This window comes from Lontra canadensis, unplaced genomic scaffold (assembly GCF_010015895.1).
Source record: "Lontra canadensis isolate GAN:19392208 unplaced genomic scaffold, GSC_riverotter_1.0 scaffold109, whole genome shotgun sequence".
NCBI classification, from domain to species: Eukaryota; Metazoa; Chordata; class Mammalia; order Carnivora; family Mustelidae; genus Lontra; species Lontra canadensis.
Window position 1 is genome coordinate 6789756 of NW_022631103.1, and position 17757 is coordinate 6807512.

At 43.4% G+C, this 17757-nt stretch overlaps 1 pseudogene; it reads left to right on the forward strand.

Moving 5' to 3' along the window:
- Nucleotides 1-12203: 12203 nt before the first annotated feature.
- On the forward strand, nt 12204-17757 carry LOC116856411 (annotated as a pseudogene).

The window sequence follows — 17757 nt, forward strand, 5'->3', positions numbered from 1 at the left end:
GGATCAGGACCTGACCTGAAGGCAGAGGCTTTAACCCACTGAGCCACCCAGGCACCCCCAAGCATCTGACTCTTAATCTCAGCTCAGGTCTTAATCTCAGGGTTGTAAATTCAAGCCCTGCACGGGGCTCCATGCCGGGCATGGAACCTACTTTAAAAAGATGTGGAAGACAATTTCCGTATATAACAGCCACACCCAATTATGAAATCGAATAGGGGAGATGTTTTGTATCTTGCTAAATTTGCACAAGAATAAGGAAAATGATGTTTTACTTTGATCAGTTTTTAGAGTCAGATCAGTGCAGATACCCCACTCCAGACAAGAATAAGCAGTTCAAGCTCCTAAAAATGAATATTTTGATGTTTGTTGCCTTAGAGATCTCTGGGTTGTACAGGCGGCTTCCGAGCCAGATGGGGATGATGGGTTCCTAAACCTAAGGACAGTGACTGGGGAGCAGGCTTGGAGGGTGACTGTTTAGAGGCCTTGGGGTTCTGTGATAAGCTGAGTGTGCCTGCATCTTGTGAGAGGGAAGGAAAGGGGAAATTACCCAAAACTTGTCACTGAAACATCACAGCTATTAGAACATTGATTTTTAAAGGTTGTTTTTTTTTTAATTTGAGAGAAAGCACGAGTGGTGGGGGGGCGGTTAGAGGGAGAAGGAGAAGCAGGACCCCCCCCCCCCAACTGAGAAGCAAGCCAGATGCGGGGCTCAATCCCAGGACCGTGGGATCATGACCTGAGCCGAAGGCAGCTGCTTAACCAACAGAACCACACAGGTACCCCAGAACATTGATTTTTAAATAATGATTTGTATGCCTTGTACAATTTTGGAGCACAGTGAGTTTTATCTTCTGCCTGTGTCCCTTAATAAACAGTATTCTTTTTTTTAAGATTTTATTTGACAGAGCACAAGAGGGGGGGCGACAGGCCGAGGGAGGGGGAGAAGCAAGTTCCCCACAGAGCAGAGAGGGAGAAGCAGGCTCCCTGCAGAGCAGGGAGCCCATGTGGGGCTCCATCCCAGCACCCCAGGATCATGACCCAAACCAAAGGTAGACACTTAGCTGAGTCACCCAGGTGCCCCAGTAAATGATATCTTTTCGTTAAAAGGCTTTGTAACCATCATTTTAATTGCTGCATAATTCCTCAGATAAATATACTGTAATTTGTTTAATCTTCCTCCTGCCTTTGCACATTTTGGTTTTACGTTTGGAATCAGCACAAACAGAAAATTGGAAATTTTTAAGGATTGGAATGTTTCCTTTGTTGAACCCTATAGGACTCCTGTCAGAGGACAGTCTAGCAGGACTGGAATGAATGGATCAAAGAGCAAGGTCATTTTAGGCCTTTTTTGCTAAATATTACCCACATTTCTTTCAAAAATGGTGTTAGGGGTTTCAGCTGTCTCAGCTGAAAGGGCCAGCTTCTCACCCCTGGCTACTGACGAAGGATGTACTTGAAAACACATTTCAGGGGGATAAAAGGGGTACCTCGTAACTTTCAGAGCTGACAGTGAGATGATGACCCCGGTTGCGTTCTGTCCCCGGGGATTACGCAGAGGCTCTGTGCCTGTTTATCTACAGGGAGATGTGTGCTTTTAAGATTACGTCTTCAGGTGCTCGTTCTCTCCCTTCTCCCTATGTTGCCATAGAACTGGGCATCTTTCTACCCACTAAATCTTTTATCTCTTCAAATGTTTTTCACTTCCTGCATTAGTTTTATCCTTTGGCTCATTTACATTAAATCTCCTTCATGGAGGGGCACGTGGGTGGCTCAGTCGGTTGAGTGTCTGCCTTTGGTTTGGGTGGTGATCTCTAGGTCCTGGGATTGGGCTTTCCGCTTGGGGGTGGGGGATTTCTTCTCTCTCTCCCTCTCCCTCTATGATCTCACTCATTCTCTCTCAAACTCTTTAAATAAGTAAATAAATAAATGTCCTTCATCGCATCTCCTTTGGGATTTCTAATATATATATTTTTAAATATTTTATTTATTTATTTGACAGAGATCACAAGTAGGCAGAGAGGCAGGCGGGCGGGTGGGGGGCGAGCAGGCTCCCTGCTGAGCAGAGCCCCATGCGGGGCTTAATCCCAGGACCCTGAGATCATGACCTGAGCCGAAGGCAGAGGCTTAACCCACTGAGCCACCCAGGCGCCCCTGGGATTTCTAATATTTTAAAATTGTTTTTCATTTCTTTTACCATGTTTTACCTTTTTCTTATTCTTTTTTTTTTAATTTTCTTTGTACCTTTTGTTATTAATGTAGTCACTCTTTCACTCTTCATTTCCTACCTTGCTTTAGGGTTGTATTTGTGTCTCCTTGCCCTTCTATGTTTCATTTTCATTTGTGTTCAGAGCAGGGCTGGAGAAAACCGTTCTCTTAGGAAGAAGTGTGGAGAGGCCTCAGTGTGTTTTCAGGCAAACGTTGAGGCCACCACTGGCCCTGTGCAATGCAGGTCTCTAAACCCGCTCACCTCTTGGACCCTCCCCTGACCCCAGTCCACACGACGAGTCCAAGAGGAAGGAGCCTGCCCTTCCCTTTGCCTTCTAGCTGAGCTCTTAAAATTTCTGGCTGAAACGGCTGAGGAAGTTACCTACCTAAGTTTACAAAGATAGACAGCTGGTATACTTATCCTTGGGCCCTAGCCAAGTACTAATTTAGTGTCTTTTCTTGGGGAGAGGTGTGGATGAGTCTGGGTGTCCACTTGTATTACAGGAACCCTCCAAACTTAACAATGAGCGGGGTTAGGAAGAGGAGTTTGACTGTGGGCCATATGACTTTCCGGTCTCCATGTTCTGGTATGGAACTCACAGAGAATTCTGAACTGGAATGTGGCATTCTATGGTCTCATGAAGGCATTATTTGTAGTAGTTTGTTAGGTTTTGTAATTTTTATTTATTTTTAAGATATTTCTTTGTTTTAGAGAGAGCAGGGGGAACAGCAAGCAGAGGGAGAGGGACAAGCAGACTGCAGAGCACGGAGCCCAACACTGGGCTTGATCCCAGGATCTGGAGATCATGAACTGAATTGAAAGCAAAAATCAATCGGTTAAGCATCTGCCTTTGCCTGGGGTCATGATCCCAGAGTCCTGGGATCAAGCCCCACCATGGGTTCCCTGCTCAGTGCGGAGTCTGCTTCTCCCTCTCCCTCTGCCCTTCCTGCCTCCCCATCCTGCGGTCTCTCTCAAATGAATAAATAAAATCTTAAAAAAAATAATAAATGTTAAGGTAGGATGTGTGGGCCTCCATTTATACTCTTGCTGTAGAGATGGGGTGAGCCATTTTGATTTACTGCAACCTGGGAGCTTTTGAAAGGTTATATTTAGGGGAATGTCATGGTCAAAACTATGCTAAAAGACTTCGGTGGTGAACTTTATTATTTTTTTTAAGATTTTATTTATATGAAAGAGTGAGTATGTGCTTGTGCATATGGGGACAAATAGACTCCGCCCATTGTGGGGCTTGACCCCATGACCCCTGACCCCGAGACCACAACTAAGCCAAAATCAAGAGTTGGACATTGACTAGGCCACCCAGGCACCCCGGTGGTGAATTTTTAAAAGATGGAATTAAATGACAAAGTATTAGGATAAAGGAGGAATTAGTTAAAACTTAACAGGGAGAAGGTGACACCATAAAAAAGATACAAATTAAAGATTTTTTTTTTTTTTTAAGATTTTTTTATTTATTCATTTGACAGAGAGAAAGATCACAAGTAGGCAGAGAGGCAGGCAGAGAGAGGAGGAAGCAGGCTCACTGCTGAGCAGAGAGCCCGATGCGGGGCTCGATCCCAGGACCCTGAGATCATGACCTGAGCCGAAGGCAGAGGCTTAACCCACTGAGCCACCCAGGCGCCCCAAAGATACAAATTAAATACAGGAAAATCACTTTTACCTTTAGTTAGAAGTAATACACACCTGATATACACCTTAAACTTATACACAACATTATGTGCCAATTATGTCTCAATTAAGAAAGTTGTTTTGATGTAAAATGGTTTAAAAAAATAAAAGGACAGAAAGTTCACCAACACGGAGTTAGAAACAACAGAATGCCTCAAGGTGATGTACTAGGGAGCATTCTCATTTGGTGGGGTTCCGTCACCCCACAGGCTGGATTCTTCATACAATCTTTTTTCTTTTAAGGTTTCCACTTTGAAGCCAAAGGCCAAACTTCTTAGTTTAAGCTGATGGTTTCCAGATTGAGGAAAGTTTTCTGAGGAGCCATGCAGATTTGCTGCACCTCCCACCCCAAGGTAAATATTTTGGTCCATTTGTCAAAGCCACAGATTTTACTAGCTTAAGTTCTTCAAATGGAATACAATATCTTGGGCCCTTGTACTGGTAAATAGATGTCCTACCCTAGTGTTTCCCAGTATTAAGATAGTGCATGACTTTTCCTTTTCTATTTCTCACTCACTTTGGTTTTATGCAGAATTGGTTTTTAATCATCAAAACTAAGACATAGCAAAAAAATAATGACATCGTCACTTGACACTTACCTTCTTGTAAGTGTCACCACCCAGTCATGACGACACCCTAATTCTAGCAGAAAGTCTAAAGAATTATTCAGCCTCCTAACCACACGGGGGAATTGCTGATATGCTGGACAGTTAGAAGAACAATAGTGGTAGATCATCTTATTTCAACTTTTGAGATAATAATGACAATTGAGAAGTGGAAACCCTTGTGAATTTTTTTTTTTTCTTGTATGGTACCAAGATCATTAGCCCTTTCTGGTGGTTACATATTGTAAGGTTTAAAGAGTCAAATAAGCAAGAGTATTCTATAATACATTTGAAACATGAAAGACTGTGCTGTAATCTTTATAGGCACAAAGTTGAAGTTTCAGGCAAGTCTAGATGACCCCCAGTATTCATCAGAACTCCTTTAAATAGACAAACATCTAAGTAAGCAGCACTCCGGGGGCCCCTGACCGGCTTAGTCAGAAGAGCATGTGACTCTTGATCTCGGGGTCACAAATTTGAGCCCCACGTTGGTTGTAGAAATTACTAAACCAGCAGCATTCCTATCTACTCCAGAGCTTTAGAATAAACCCGTTGCACTTTGAGCATCCAGGTGGGTACTATAGAGATGGTGAGCGCTCATCACTTCTCTGAAAATTTCTTGCCTGCCTTCATTTTTTCAGTCTTTTTTCAGTGGGCGAATCATTTCTTAAAATGTCTGAATCTTCTGAGTACAGTTCATCCGGCGAAAGCTGGCTGGTCCCATCTGCAGTTAATAATGAGATGAGGGGGGGCGCCTGGGTGGCTCAGTGGGTTAAAGCCTCTGCCTTCGGCTCAGGTCATGATCCCAGGGTCCTGCGATGGAGCCCCGCATCTGGCTGTCTGCTCGGGGGTGAGCCTGCTTCCCTTCCCCTCTCTCTACCTGCCTCTCTGCCTACTTGTGATCTCTGTCAAATAAATAAATAAAATCTTAAAAAAAAATAATAATGAGATGAGCAGCATCTTTTTGTTCATGCTAACATGCTATCCAAACAAAATTTGGACTTGCAAATTGGGAGAGGCCAAGTTTTCCAGTCCTCCTGTTTTGTAGAAGACGGGGACTGCTAACCAAAATGAGCTGTAACATTAACAATAGCCTGGAATGGAGAGAACTTTGGCATTCAGCCACTTCAGCCGAGTAGGGACAGGCCACAGAGAAGAAGGAAGCTGTGATCTCCGGGATGCAGAGTTGACGGGCCCGATGCCCCAGTCCAGGGGTTTTGCAGCTGAGGTCCATGCAGAGATGTGGGGAGTGGAACGGTCAAGGTAACATGGATGTGTGGGTAGCCAGGCCAGGTGGCTGCCCCAGCTCAGCCCAGAAACCAGCCAGTTACGCAAAGTCCCAGCAGCAGCACTACCCTCTCCTTGAAGCCCTCACAGATTTGCTTGGCTTCGAAAGAAAAAAAAGTTACAAAATTTTCTGTTACAAAGTGACTTATGTAAGCTTTGTGCTTATTTAAACTCCTTGGGCTTAGAGCTCTTCTGCAACTAGGAAATGGAAACAGACTTACATCTGAATTACAAAGAAAGCTGTGGAACCAGGGAAATTAAAAACATTTAATATAGCCATAGCCACAGTGGTGTTGTTCTTCTGGAACTTAATAGTTGCTCACAGCATGATTATGAACAGGCTTTCTAGAACTTCCTGCCTGTCTTTGGGAGAGACCTAATTCTCACAGGGCATTTCTGTCTTCAAACCGACCAGGAAACCTTCCTTCCCTCAGAGTGCCAAGACAGAAGCATCTCTGATCACTGAGGCAGAGATCCTAGAAGATGCTTGTAGGAGTCTTTTTATTCCCCCTCATCCTCTCTGAATTAAAACACAAAATGAAATTGTTCTCAAGAACACGCGGGATCCCCCCAGATCCACTCTTTGAAAAATTACGAACTCTGCAAGCAAACTGTCAAGAAATGAACAGAGCAACAACTTGATGCAAGGAGTGAGCTCAAAAGCAAGAATCTTGCTGTTTCACGCTTAGCGACGGGGGTGTGGTCCTACCCCCTCAAGCCCCGGAGCCTCTCTCGCCTTGGTCAGGGCCCTCGGACCAGAAGCATCTGTGTTCCAAGCAAAGCTCGGGTGCACCAGGGGCAGGAAGCTTACAGTCTTCGGCGACCTTAATCATCATCATCATCTGTTCCCGCGTTCAGTGATGCCAGCTTTGAGCCTGGATGCCTGGCAGTTAGTTGGTCTCTCCAGATACGGATAGGGCTCTGCTGGGAAGAAAGATACTATGTCCAACTCTGCCATCCAAGAATTTATTGTCTAATTAGGGAAATTTTAATTAAAAAAAAATGGTGTGTGCTCAAGAGACAGCCAGAACAAGTCTAAAAATTAATTCAAGGCAACGGAGATATTTGAGAGACTGTAACTGGTTTCTCCCTTCTCTCATTATACTTCCCCATCCAGCCTCTCTTGACTGGCAGTTCTCTGTATTGTTTTCCTTCTGCCCTGCCCATAGGCTGCTCCCACAACCTTTAAAGCTCTTTCCCCCATTATCACCTAGAAATGCCTTCCACTTAGCAGTTGATGTCACCTCCTCTGGGAAGCGGTCTCTGGTCTCTGATGCGTAAGACATACTGCAGCCCTTTTCACTCTCCTCAACCTCAGGCTGGAGGCAGGCACTCAGTAATTGAAGGGCCACATTGGCGAGACCTGGAAAATTGATGGTCCCTTCTAGACAGCGGGGTACTTGGCTGGAGCTGCTGCTACTTCTTTTTTTTAGAGTGACTTCTTACCTCCAACATGGGGCTTAAACTCACAACCCCCAAGATCAAGAGTCACATGCTCCGCTGACTGAGCCAGCCAGGAGCTTCTTGGCTGCAGCCTTTTTTTTTTTTTTTTTCTTTTAAGATTTTATTTATTCATTTGAGAGAGAGAGCATGAGAGGGAAGAGGGTCAGAGGGAGAAGCAGACTCCCCGCCAAGCTGGGAGCCTGATGCGGGACTCGCTCCCAAGACTCCAGGATCATGACCTGAGCTGAAGGCACACAGACACTTAACCAGCCCAACCACCCAGGCGCCCCATCTTGACTGGAGCTTTTTAAGTGCTGTCAGAGTTCAGGATTGGCTCCAGCCTGGCAAGTTGCAGACATGGAAGACAATAGCCCTTTGGTGCACCAGAAGCCTAGCCAAGTGGGATCTAATAATGATAAGCTCTCAGTTTCCTAGACAAGCGTTCAAAAAAAAGTAGATCCTGAAAACGGAATGTCCATACTCTTAACCCGTGCTACGAGCACGAAAAAAATGAGTGTTTGAAGTATTGGGGGAAGTGCTCAACGATTTTGTCCCCGCCCCCATGTGATCATCCACTTCTCTCTCCACAGCTTCCCTGTGTCTTTTTGCCTTTCTCTCCTTCCTGCTCAGCCTTGATTCCATCTCATGGAGCCAGAGCTAGAAATGAAGACAAGGGAAGTGTCACAGCAGATTCCATTGTCCCATTTGTGTGCCAGAGAGATGGTTATAAAGAACAGACTCTGGCCGAGCAAGCTAGGCTGGAAACCTTATTGCCTTGAGTCATGCTGATAGGAGAGTCACCTCCTTCCTGTTTACATTTAATGGTGCTACTCTTTCTTCAAATATCCTGGGTGTATTTGTTTTTTTTTTTTTTTTCCCTTTTTTTTTCTTTCAAATTTCTTTTTAGTGTTCCAGAGTTCATTTGTTTTAACCTCTTTTAGATTGTTCTAGGAGCTTTACTTTAGGAGTGAGTTCTCCCACTTAAGTATGTGGATTCCACTTCTGTGGCCTTGGACTTGCTTCCCATGTATTGGGATTTTTGCTCAAGAGATTTTGTCCTTACCTGACTTGGTTTGTGGAGGTTTCCATTTGGTTGCTTCTGCTCAAGTTCTCTTTTGGTTCCCTGATTCTAGATCATTTTTTGTGTTAGTGGATTGTCTTGGGGTTTGCCACCCTGAGAATGCAGGCCACGCATGCGTATGGACTCAGGATTCCAATTGCATGGTTCTAATGTGGGAAGGCTAACTCTATCTTCTAGCTAAGAACTTGGGCTAATGGAAGGACGTTCAGACTTCCCTTTGTGGATCAGCAGCCAGATGCAGCTTCTCATTAAATGCCAGGCTTGTGGACATTTTTAACTCCAGTCCCTAGAGCCTGTATTCCTCTCAGGTCCGTTCATGGGCTATACGACCTCAAATACTACTCTATATATCTGACCCATTTGGAACCCCCTTTTCTTGCCTTAGACACCTGTATTAAAATATTTTAATACTCAAATGGTTTAAATATTCTAGCTAGCATTTTTATGTATTAAGCATATATTTTAGAATATGCCCAATCTACAATCATGACCTAATTTTTTTTTCAGTTTTATTTTTTTTTTTAAGCATATAATGTATTATTTGCCCTGGGGTATAGGTCTATGATTCATCAGTTAGGTCCTCTCTTGGACCCGATCTGATCAGAAATGCTTTTTTAGTGTTTTACCATGAAATACATTTGGGTTTTGGTTCTGAGAAATATCTTCATTAAAATAAAGGAATACCTTTTATTTTCATTTTTTAAAGGATTTTCTTTTTAAGTAATGTCTACACCCAGTGTGGGGCTCAAACTCACAACCTCCATTTTCATTTTATTAAGAGGTTTATAAGGAGGAGTGGGTGTACACATTTTAATAAGTGCGTTTTTAATAGTAAAGGCAGTCATGGTTTCTTTCTTGACTTACTTAAAATTAACTTATATTACTAAATTTCCTAATATGGAAACATCCTTGGATTCCTTGATTCCTGAAATGAACTTTACTTGGTCTTGGTGTGTTATTCTTTTAATGTACTGCTGGTTTGATTTGATATATACAATTTATATGTGGTTGGTGTATGTGTATATATATATATATATCTATGTGTATATATATATATATTTAAACTTTCTTTCAACTCTTTACAAGTAAAACTAGTCTGCAGTTTTGTGTTTATTAGGTTCTCAGATCAGCCATTTGCCAGTTGTGTAAGTTAAGGTGTTTATTTCCTTTATTTCTCTGTGCTCTTGAGTAGTTTAAACAGCATCAACAAATCTGTTTATTCAATTTTTAAAGAGTCACATATGGAGTGATCTGGGATTAGAGTATTGGAAGAGAATTGTCTTTATTTCTACATGTTATTTATCTGTTTACTTCCATGTGTTTCCAACCCAATTTGGGGAAAGATATTTTTATTGAAGATCATCAGTTTTTATTAGGATTTTCAAATGTTTTAAATTATAGTGGTATGTAATGGTCTCATACTTATCTCTATTTCCTCTGTATATGGGCAAGTTTCCCTTTCCTAAATTTGTGTTTTTGTGCTCTCTTCCTTGTTTCTTCTATAAGGCTAGCTAGTAACACCTATATTGTTCAGTGATCCAGCTTATAGATTTATAAATTCTTCTTTTTTTTCATTTTTTTAATTTCTTTTTTTAAAAGATTTTGAGTGAGAGAGAGAAATTTTTTAAAAATCTTTTTAAAAAGGGTTTCATCCTCAACTCTTCCTTTCCCTTCTCTCTTAGGAACCCTCAGGACTTCTGTAGTTAACTTTCATCCAGATCACTTCCACTCTTCACACCCTTTCCTGACCCTCCAGAGCACTGTTCGTCCTACCTGACTTTGAGCACTGAGCATGCAGGAGTGCCTGACCTCCTAGGAGCCCAACGTTCCGCTTGCTACCGGGGGAGGAGCAGAGGAGGAGGGAGAGGGACAAGTCGACTCTGTACTGAGCTTGCAGAGCCCCACATGGGGGCTCAGTCCCATGACCCTGAGGTCTTGACCTGAGCCAAAATCAAGAGTCAGACGCTTAAAGGACTGAGCCACCCAGGCGCCCCTTCATCATTGATTTCTGATTTTAACTTTATTGTGTCCCTTATTTCCCTTTCTTTGGGTTTATTTATTATTTTTCTAAAGTCCTGGAATAGATGACTCTTCCTGTATTTTTTCTGTTACCAGAAGTTACTATGTAACTGGACTTTCCTTTGAGGTGGTGCCATGTGTTGACCTAGGAGAGCACACCCACCAGAGATGGCCTTTGGGGAGTCTTACTTATTTCAACATATTTTGCTACATCAAACCCAAAGGTCCAGATGAGAACCCTAGGTGAGATCGGAACATGCAGAAACTGGGCATGAAAAGATTGTAATAGCAGAGGAAACAATGTAAGCAAGTTGTCAGAGGTGGGAAGAACATAGAAGTATTGTTAAGCTGGAGGGATGCCAAGTAGGGTAGTGATGGATGTTTGGAAGCCAGACCACACTGGATCTTGAATCCAAGGCTAGAGTTGAGAGAATTTCTCTAGGCGGTGGGGAGCCCTTGTTCAGAGTTGGATGCCATGAGTTCAGAATTGATTTGGGCAAATGCCAGGACTGGGCTGTGGGGCACAGGTGATAGGGTAGGATGTCCGACTGGCCCTTCCGCATGGTCAGTGCTCAAAGTCGGGTGGGATGAACAGCGCTCTGGAGGGTGGGAAAAGAATGTTAGGAGTGGAAGTGACTTGGATGAAAGTAATCATGGAAGCCCTGAGGGTTCTGAGGGGGAGGGGAAAAGAAGAAGAGTTGAGGATGAAATCTTTTGTTTTCATCAAGTTTTTAAATCTTAATTCCATTGTAGCTAACATACGGTGTTGTGTTAGTTTCAGGTGTACAGTATAGTGATTCTACAGTCCGTATGACACCCGGTGCTCATGACATCAGTGCTTAATCCCCATGATGTGTTTCACCCATCCCCCCACCGTCCCCTCTGGTAATCATCAGTTTGTTCTCTAAAGTGGAGAGTCTATTTCTTGTTTTATATCTTTCTCTCTCTCTCCCCCTCTTTTTCCCCCTTTACTCATTTGTTGTGTTTCTTACATTCCACATATGTGTGAAATCATATGGCATTTGTCTTTCTTTGACTTACTTTACTTAGCATTACACATTCTAGAGCGATCCATGTTGTTGCAAATGGCAAGATCTTGTTATTTTTTATGGCTGAGTAATATTCCATTGTCTATATCCCATATCTCCTTTATCCATTGATCTTTTGATGGATAGTTGGGCTGCTTCCATAATTTGGCTATGTAAATAATACCGCTGTAAACATAAGGGCATTTGTGTCCCTTTGAATTCATGTTTTTGTATTTTTTAGGTAAATATCCAGTAGTGAAGTTACTGGATCTTAATATTTTTATTAAGTATTTTTAATATTTTTATTTAAGTATTTTTAATCTTTTGAGGAACCTCCATACTGTTTACCATGGTGGCCACACCAGTTTGTACTCCCACCAACAGTGAGGGAGGGTTCTTCTTTCTCCACATCCTCCCCAACACTTGTTTCTTAAGTTGATTTTAGCCATTCTGAGAGGTGTGAGATGACAACTTATTATAGTTTTGATTTGCATTTCCCCGATGGTACGTGATATTGAGCATCTTTTCATGTTCGTGTTGGCTAGAGGATGAAATGCTGGTCCTGGCATATGCTCAAAAAAAGGGGAACCTGAGGGAGAGGCCATGAGGGTAGCAGGTGGTTAGCACCCTGCGGGTGATTTGCTGAAGATCCCTGCTTCACTCTGGAATGCCACCTAACCTGCCGCATTCTTCACCCACTCCCTCCCCGGTCACGCAGCCTCCTCCAGGCTGGGCTTGGGTGGTACAAGGGGTCCACTGCCAGGGAGCTGGCAGCAGCTGGAGAAGGGAGCGGTACCCAGGGCTTGAAGGGGGAAAGAGGCGGTGGGGAAGGGAATCTAGCTGCCATGGACAACTAGGTGTTCACCAAGGATCTGCACCAGGGGGCTGAGCAGCTGAACGATGATAAAAGCTTAATGAGAACGACGTGCAGTGCTGTACAGAAAGGCTAAGGAAATTTTAACAAAGGAATCAGAAGCGCAAGAGGTTCATTGTCTCGTTCCCCTGCGTGGAGATGTGCATGGTCAATTCCATGATCTCATGGAACTCTTTAGAATTGGTGGAAAATCACCAGGTACAAACTATCTGTCTATGGGGGACAGTGTAGACATAAGCTATCCTAAGTGGAGACTGTGACTCTCTTTGTCTTAAAGGTGTGTTACCTAGAATGCATTACAATATTGGGAGGAAACCATGAGAGTCGATGAGTTACCCAAGTATATGGCTTTTATGATGCATGTCTGTGAAAGCATGGAAATGTCAAAGTGTGGAAATATTTTACAGATTTATTTGATTATCCTCCACTTATGGCACTAGTAGATGGACAGATAGTCAACCTCATGGTGGCCTCTCTCCCTTCCTAGATACACTGGATCATATAGGTGCCTCGAATCATTTACAAGAAGTTCCACAGGAAGGGCCCAGTGTGTGAGCTGTAGTGGGCAGATCAGGTGATCGTGGTTGGTGGGATAGGATAGTTCACCACCTAGAACTGGCTATATGTTTGGACAAGACATTTCTGAAACATTTGACCATGCCCATGGTCTCACACTGGTTTCTTGAGCTCACCAGCTTGTCATGGAAGAATACAGTTGGTGTCATGATCTGAATGTGGTTACCTTTTTTTTTTGTTGTTTTTTAAAGATTTTATTTATTTGACAGGAAGAGACACAGCAAGAGAGGGAACATACGCAGGGGGAGTGGGAGAGGGAGAAGCAGGCTTCCCGCTGAGCAGGGAGCCTGACATGGGTCTTGATCCCTGGGATCATGACCTGAGCTGAAGGCAGATGCTTAATGACAGAGCCACCCAGGCGCCCAGTGGTTACCATTTTGGAAAGTGCACCCAGTTACTTACTGTTACTGTTGTGGGAACCAGGGTGCTATCATGGAATTAGATGACACTTTGAAATATTCCTTCCCTCAGTTTGACCCAGCACGTTGTGGTAGAGAGCCTCATATTACCTGGTACAAACTACTTCCTGTAAATTCCTCCTGGGAAAAAGCTGCCTTTCTGTGTGGAAATAGACCCAGCTTTTTTTTTTTTTTTTTAACAGAAGAATATCAAATTTAATTTAATCTATGTATTTCTGTAACAAATGGGCATCTGTCTTGGCATTTAACCATATCACGGACCAAAATGGGCCATACTAATGATAATAAGCATTTAGCACAATTTGAGACTGAAATTCAGTACAGTACTATGTTCTAGATCGGTCAGGGTTAACAGTTTGCCTGCTGTATTTGTAGTAACCATTTTCCTCTGGACTGTTAAACAGAAAAGGTCACTAACTCCTTCCTCTTGTTTTGCCTTTATTTGGGAAATTATAGTATTTAACTGTCATGGATTGATAGAGTTGGAGTTTATTTTTAAAACACACAAGCTAACTTCCATTTAATCCTTTATCCTTCATTTTATTAAATGTATAGTTAAATTAGCTGAAGAAAAGATTCTGGGGAATATGTTGTCATAACATTTAAAAAGGTTGTCTTTCATTTAAACTAAATTACTGTTTTATGTTGGTTTGCATACTTCTGTGCATTTGTCATGACAGTGCTTACTTCCTATTTGGTGTACTGAGCAAATCAACTTTCCATTTTATTTATTTATTTTTATTTATTTTTTTTTTAAAAAGATTTTATTTATCTATTTGACAGACAGAGATCATAAGCAGGCAGAGAGGCAGGCAGAAAGAGGGGGAAGCAGGCTCCCCGCCAAGCAGAGAGCCCCATGTGGGGCTCGATCCCAGGACCCTGGGATCATGACCTGAGCCGAAGGCAGAGGCTTTAACCACTGAGCCACCCAGGTGCCCCTCTATGTTTTTAAAAAAGAGACTTTTTTACATAATCCTTATATGTTTAATTTTTAAAAGATTTTATTTATATATTTGTCAGAGATAGAGAGGCAGGGGGAGCAGGAAAGGGAGAAACAGACTTCCCACTGAGCAGGGAGCTGGATGTGGATTGGGGCGAGGGGCTTGATCCCAGGGCTCTTGGATCATGACCCGAGCTGAAGGCAGACGCTTAACCAACTGCACCACCCAGGCATCCCAAGTCTACATTTTTTTTTTTTTTTATAAAGATTTTATTTATTTATTTGACAGACAGAGATCACAAGTAGACAGAGAGGCAGGCAGAGAGAGAGAGGGAAGCAGGCTCCCTGATGAGCAGAGAGCCCGATGCGGGACTCGATCCCAGGACCCTGAGATCATGACCTGAGCCGAAGGCAGCGGCTTAACCCACTGAGCCACCCAGGCGCCCTACATTTTTTTTTTAAAGTAAACTCTGCCCAATGTGAGATTTGAACTCTCAACCCTGAGGTCAAGAGTTGCATACTCTACTCCCTAAGCCAACCAGGTGCCCCAAATATTTTTTTTTTTTTTTAGTAACCCCTCATTCCGAATTCTAAATGAATGAGTGAGTGTTACAGAGCAGCACTTGATGGGATGTAGGTTCCAGAAAGAATGGGCTCTTTGCTCTTTCACATCTTTTTCTTTTATTCACAATTAACAGATGAGGTGAGAGGATGTTGATGTGGCTGAGACCAGGAAGTCAGATCTCACCTCGCCTCATTGGGTAGCACGCATCTGGTGGAAAATACTGACTGTTACCTTCTTTTGGGTGATAGACTGTCAAGGAGCGGTCAGCTGGATCAAAATAAAACAAAAACAGGGAATGCTTCCTTCATTTCAGAAAGTTTGCTACAAATTTCCTTTAAACACAAGAGACTGCCTCTGTTTTGGTCCTTCTCCACCTCAGTTAGTGAAAATATTACCAGTTTTCAAAGATTCTGGATATGCTAAGCTTTTCCATAAAATGCTGTGTTAAAAAAAAATGCTCTACAGGTCCTCAGTAAATGTTAGCCATCCCCCACCTCCCACTGTCCTTGAGTTTCTAGGCAAATCAGGCCTGTTCCATCCCAGGGAGTTATGCTCTTCCTGTTTAGAAATTAGATTAGGTCTTCTTGTCTGGGCCAGATGCGGCCATGTCTCCCACGTAGAAGCTGGATGCTCCCCGCATTGCTTGACCTTTGTAATGTGCATCAGCGTTCACCCCTGCTGGGCTGGCTCATTTGGCCTGATGTCTGCTGCAGAGTAATCACTTTGGAAGCTGCAGGCAGGCCTCTTACTTACGGACTGCCCCTGGACCAGGAGGGCGTTGAGAAGGTCACGGATGCAGTCATATGTGAGTAGCCCCCTGGAAATGCTCATACAAACCATGGTAGGCTCTGAGTGAAAAGATTTTAAGCACTTTTTCTAGCCTAGTAATTGAGTGAAGGCTAAACCAGTGTCAGAGGAAGAGGGGAAGTAGAGAAGAAAGACCAAATATCTTCCCATAAGACCACTGACTGGAAATCGATGTCAGCTGAGCAGATGGCGTTACTGTGTGAGGAGGGACGGGAGTTTCCTGTTGCAGGATTAGTTGATAGCGTCTCGAGGAGAAACTTATAGGTGTCTGGGCCCATCAGTTCTGAACATCGCCAGCTCTCTCCCCCCTCAGTTGGGCCTCCTGACACCATCTCCACACACACAGCCACTCTCGGCCTTCACACGACTCTCCTGTTCTGTCTTCAGCACTGGAAGTTGACTATTTCAGGAAACTGACCCAGAAGATAAAAGTTGAAATAACTTGAAATAGCAGAAAACACCAAATGACAAATTTGATTTGATCCCCTTGCTGGGGGCACCAAACTTCAGCTATTATATTGTGATCCTTAACCAAATGCTAATCAAATCCTTGACTAAAAAACTGCTGAACTGCCTTCACCCAGACTCCAGAACCTCCTAGGATTCCCTGCTTTGCTCTCCCCTCTTTCCGATGCTAGGAAGACTGAGTCTTCCCGAGAGAAGGAACTCAGCCATGTCTTACCAACCTGTTGTTCTGGTGGTACTTTGGGGAAGGCAGCATGTAATAGTCTCATCTCTCATCTCAGCCTCTCCCCAAGTTCTAGAACTCATTCTGACTTTGGACAAGGGGGATTTGTCCTTGGTCTTAACGTTCAACATACATGGTCCCAGGTCCCAGGTGATCCAGCCAGGGCCGGCACATTAATTCAACTTATTGTTGTCTACTCGTTGTCAAGTCAGAAGCTAGGCAAGGAGAATTAAAAAGCTGAAGAAATACGAAGTCTCCCTGCTTGCCCTTAGTCCATAGCTTAATTGGGAAGAGGGATTTAAAGAGATAAAATGCATTGTGATGTGTGCGATGACATTAGGTACAACAGTGCTTCTTAAACAATTTGTGTTTAGGAACCACTCCCCCCTCTCCCATCAACAGTAAAACAAAAGATGAACCATCCTTTAAAGAAAGCCCTGGCTAAAACATGCCAAGAGACTGGCCTGACTTGGGAAACGGCACTTCCGTGCCCTCTGTGGAAGGTTGGCCCCTAGAAGCAGGGCTCTCTTGAAGCCCTTATGAAATTATATATGGAAACCCATTCAGACTTGAGAAGGGGGTATTTGCCCCTACTTAGAACATGCAAATGGAATTAAATAATATGTATAGCAACTGAGTCAAATTTTGACATCTGTCCATGAGTTTGCCTTTTCTAATACTAAACCATTTCCTGAAGAGCCACTGCACACTTTCCAGCCAGGAGACTGGGTCCTAAAGGCTTGGAAGAAGCAAGGACCAGGAGTTGAGTTAACTGAAAAATGGACAGGTCCTTACAATATGCTTCTCACTACTCCTACTCTTCTAAAACGTGCAGGTGTCCAACTATGGACTCATCACATCTGCATTAGGAAGGCAACTCCAGACAATGACTCTTGGCAAGACTCAAAACCGTTTGACAACTCCCATAGGAGATCTTTTTTTCCTTTACTTATTTAAATTCAGTTAATTAACATACATTATTAGTTTCAGAGGTAGAGTTCAGTGATTCATTAGTTGTATATAACATCCCATGCTCATTTTTCCCCATGCCCTTCTTAATGCCTGTCATTCAGTGACCCCGTCCCCCCCCATACGACATCTTAAGTATCTCTTTGCTGTCCATCTCAGGAGGAACTCAAGAAACAAAGTTCTCTTACCTGTCAAAGTCTGTCATTCCAATATTTCTGCGTCATCCCCAGTCAGCAGGAAGTAGTTTGCGGAAGAAATGACCATCCTCCCTTTTCCTTCCATTGAAATGGAATGGTGACTTGACAGTAACTTGACAGTGGGGATTTGGAGGAGGACCCACCCTGTCATTGCCCTGACTGGCTCCATTTGCCTTCAACCTGTTCTTCTTCATCACTTTGTTTTTCCCTCCAGTTTATCTGTTCACTCCAGCAAGGGACCCAACAGGCAAAATATCCTGTCATGGGCACTGAAACTACTCCCCAGGCAATAATGACAGCGATGCCAGCAAGACCCTCTGTGATTGACCTCGTGCCAGTGATCAACCTGACCTTTGCTGCTTAG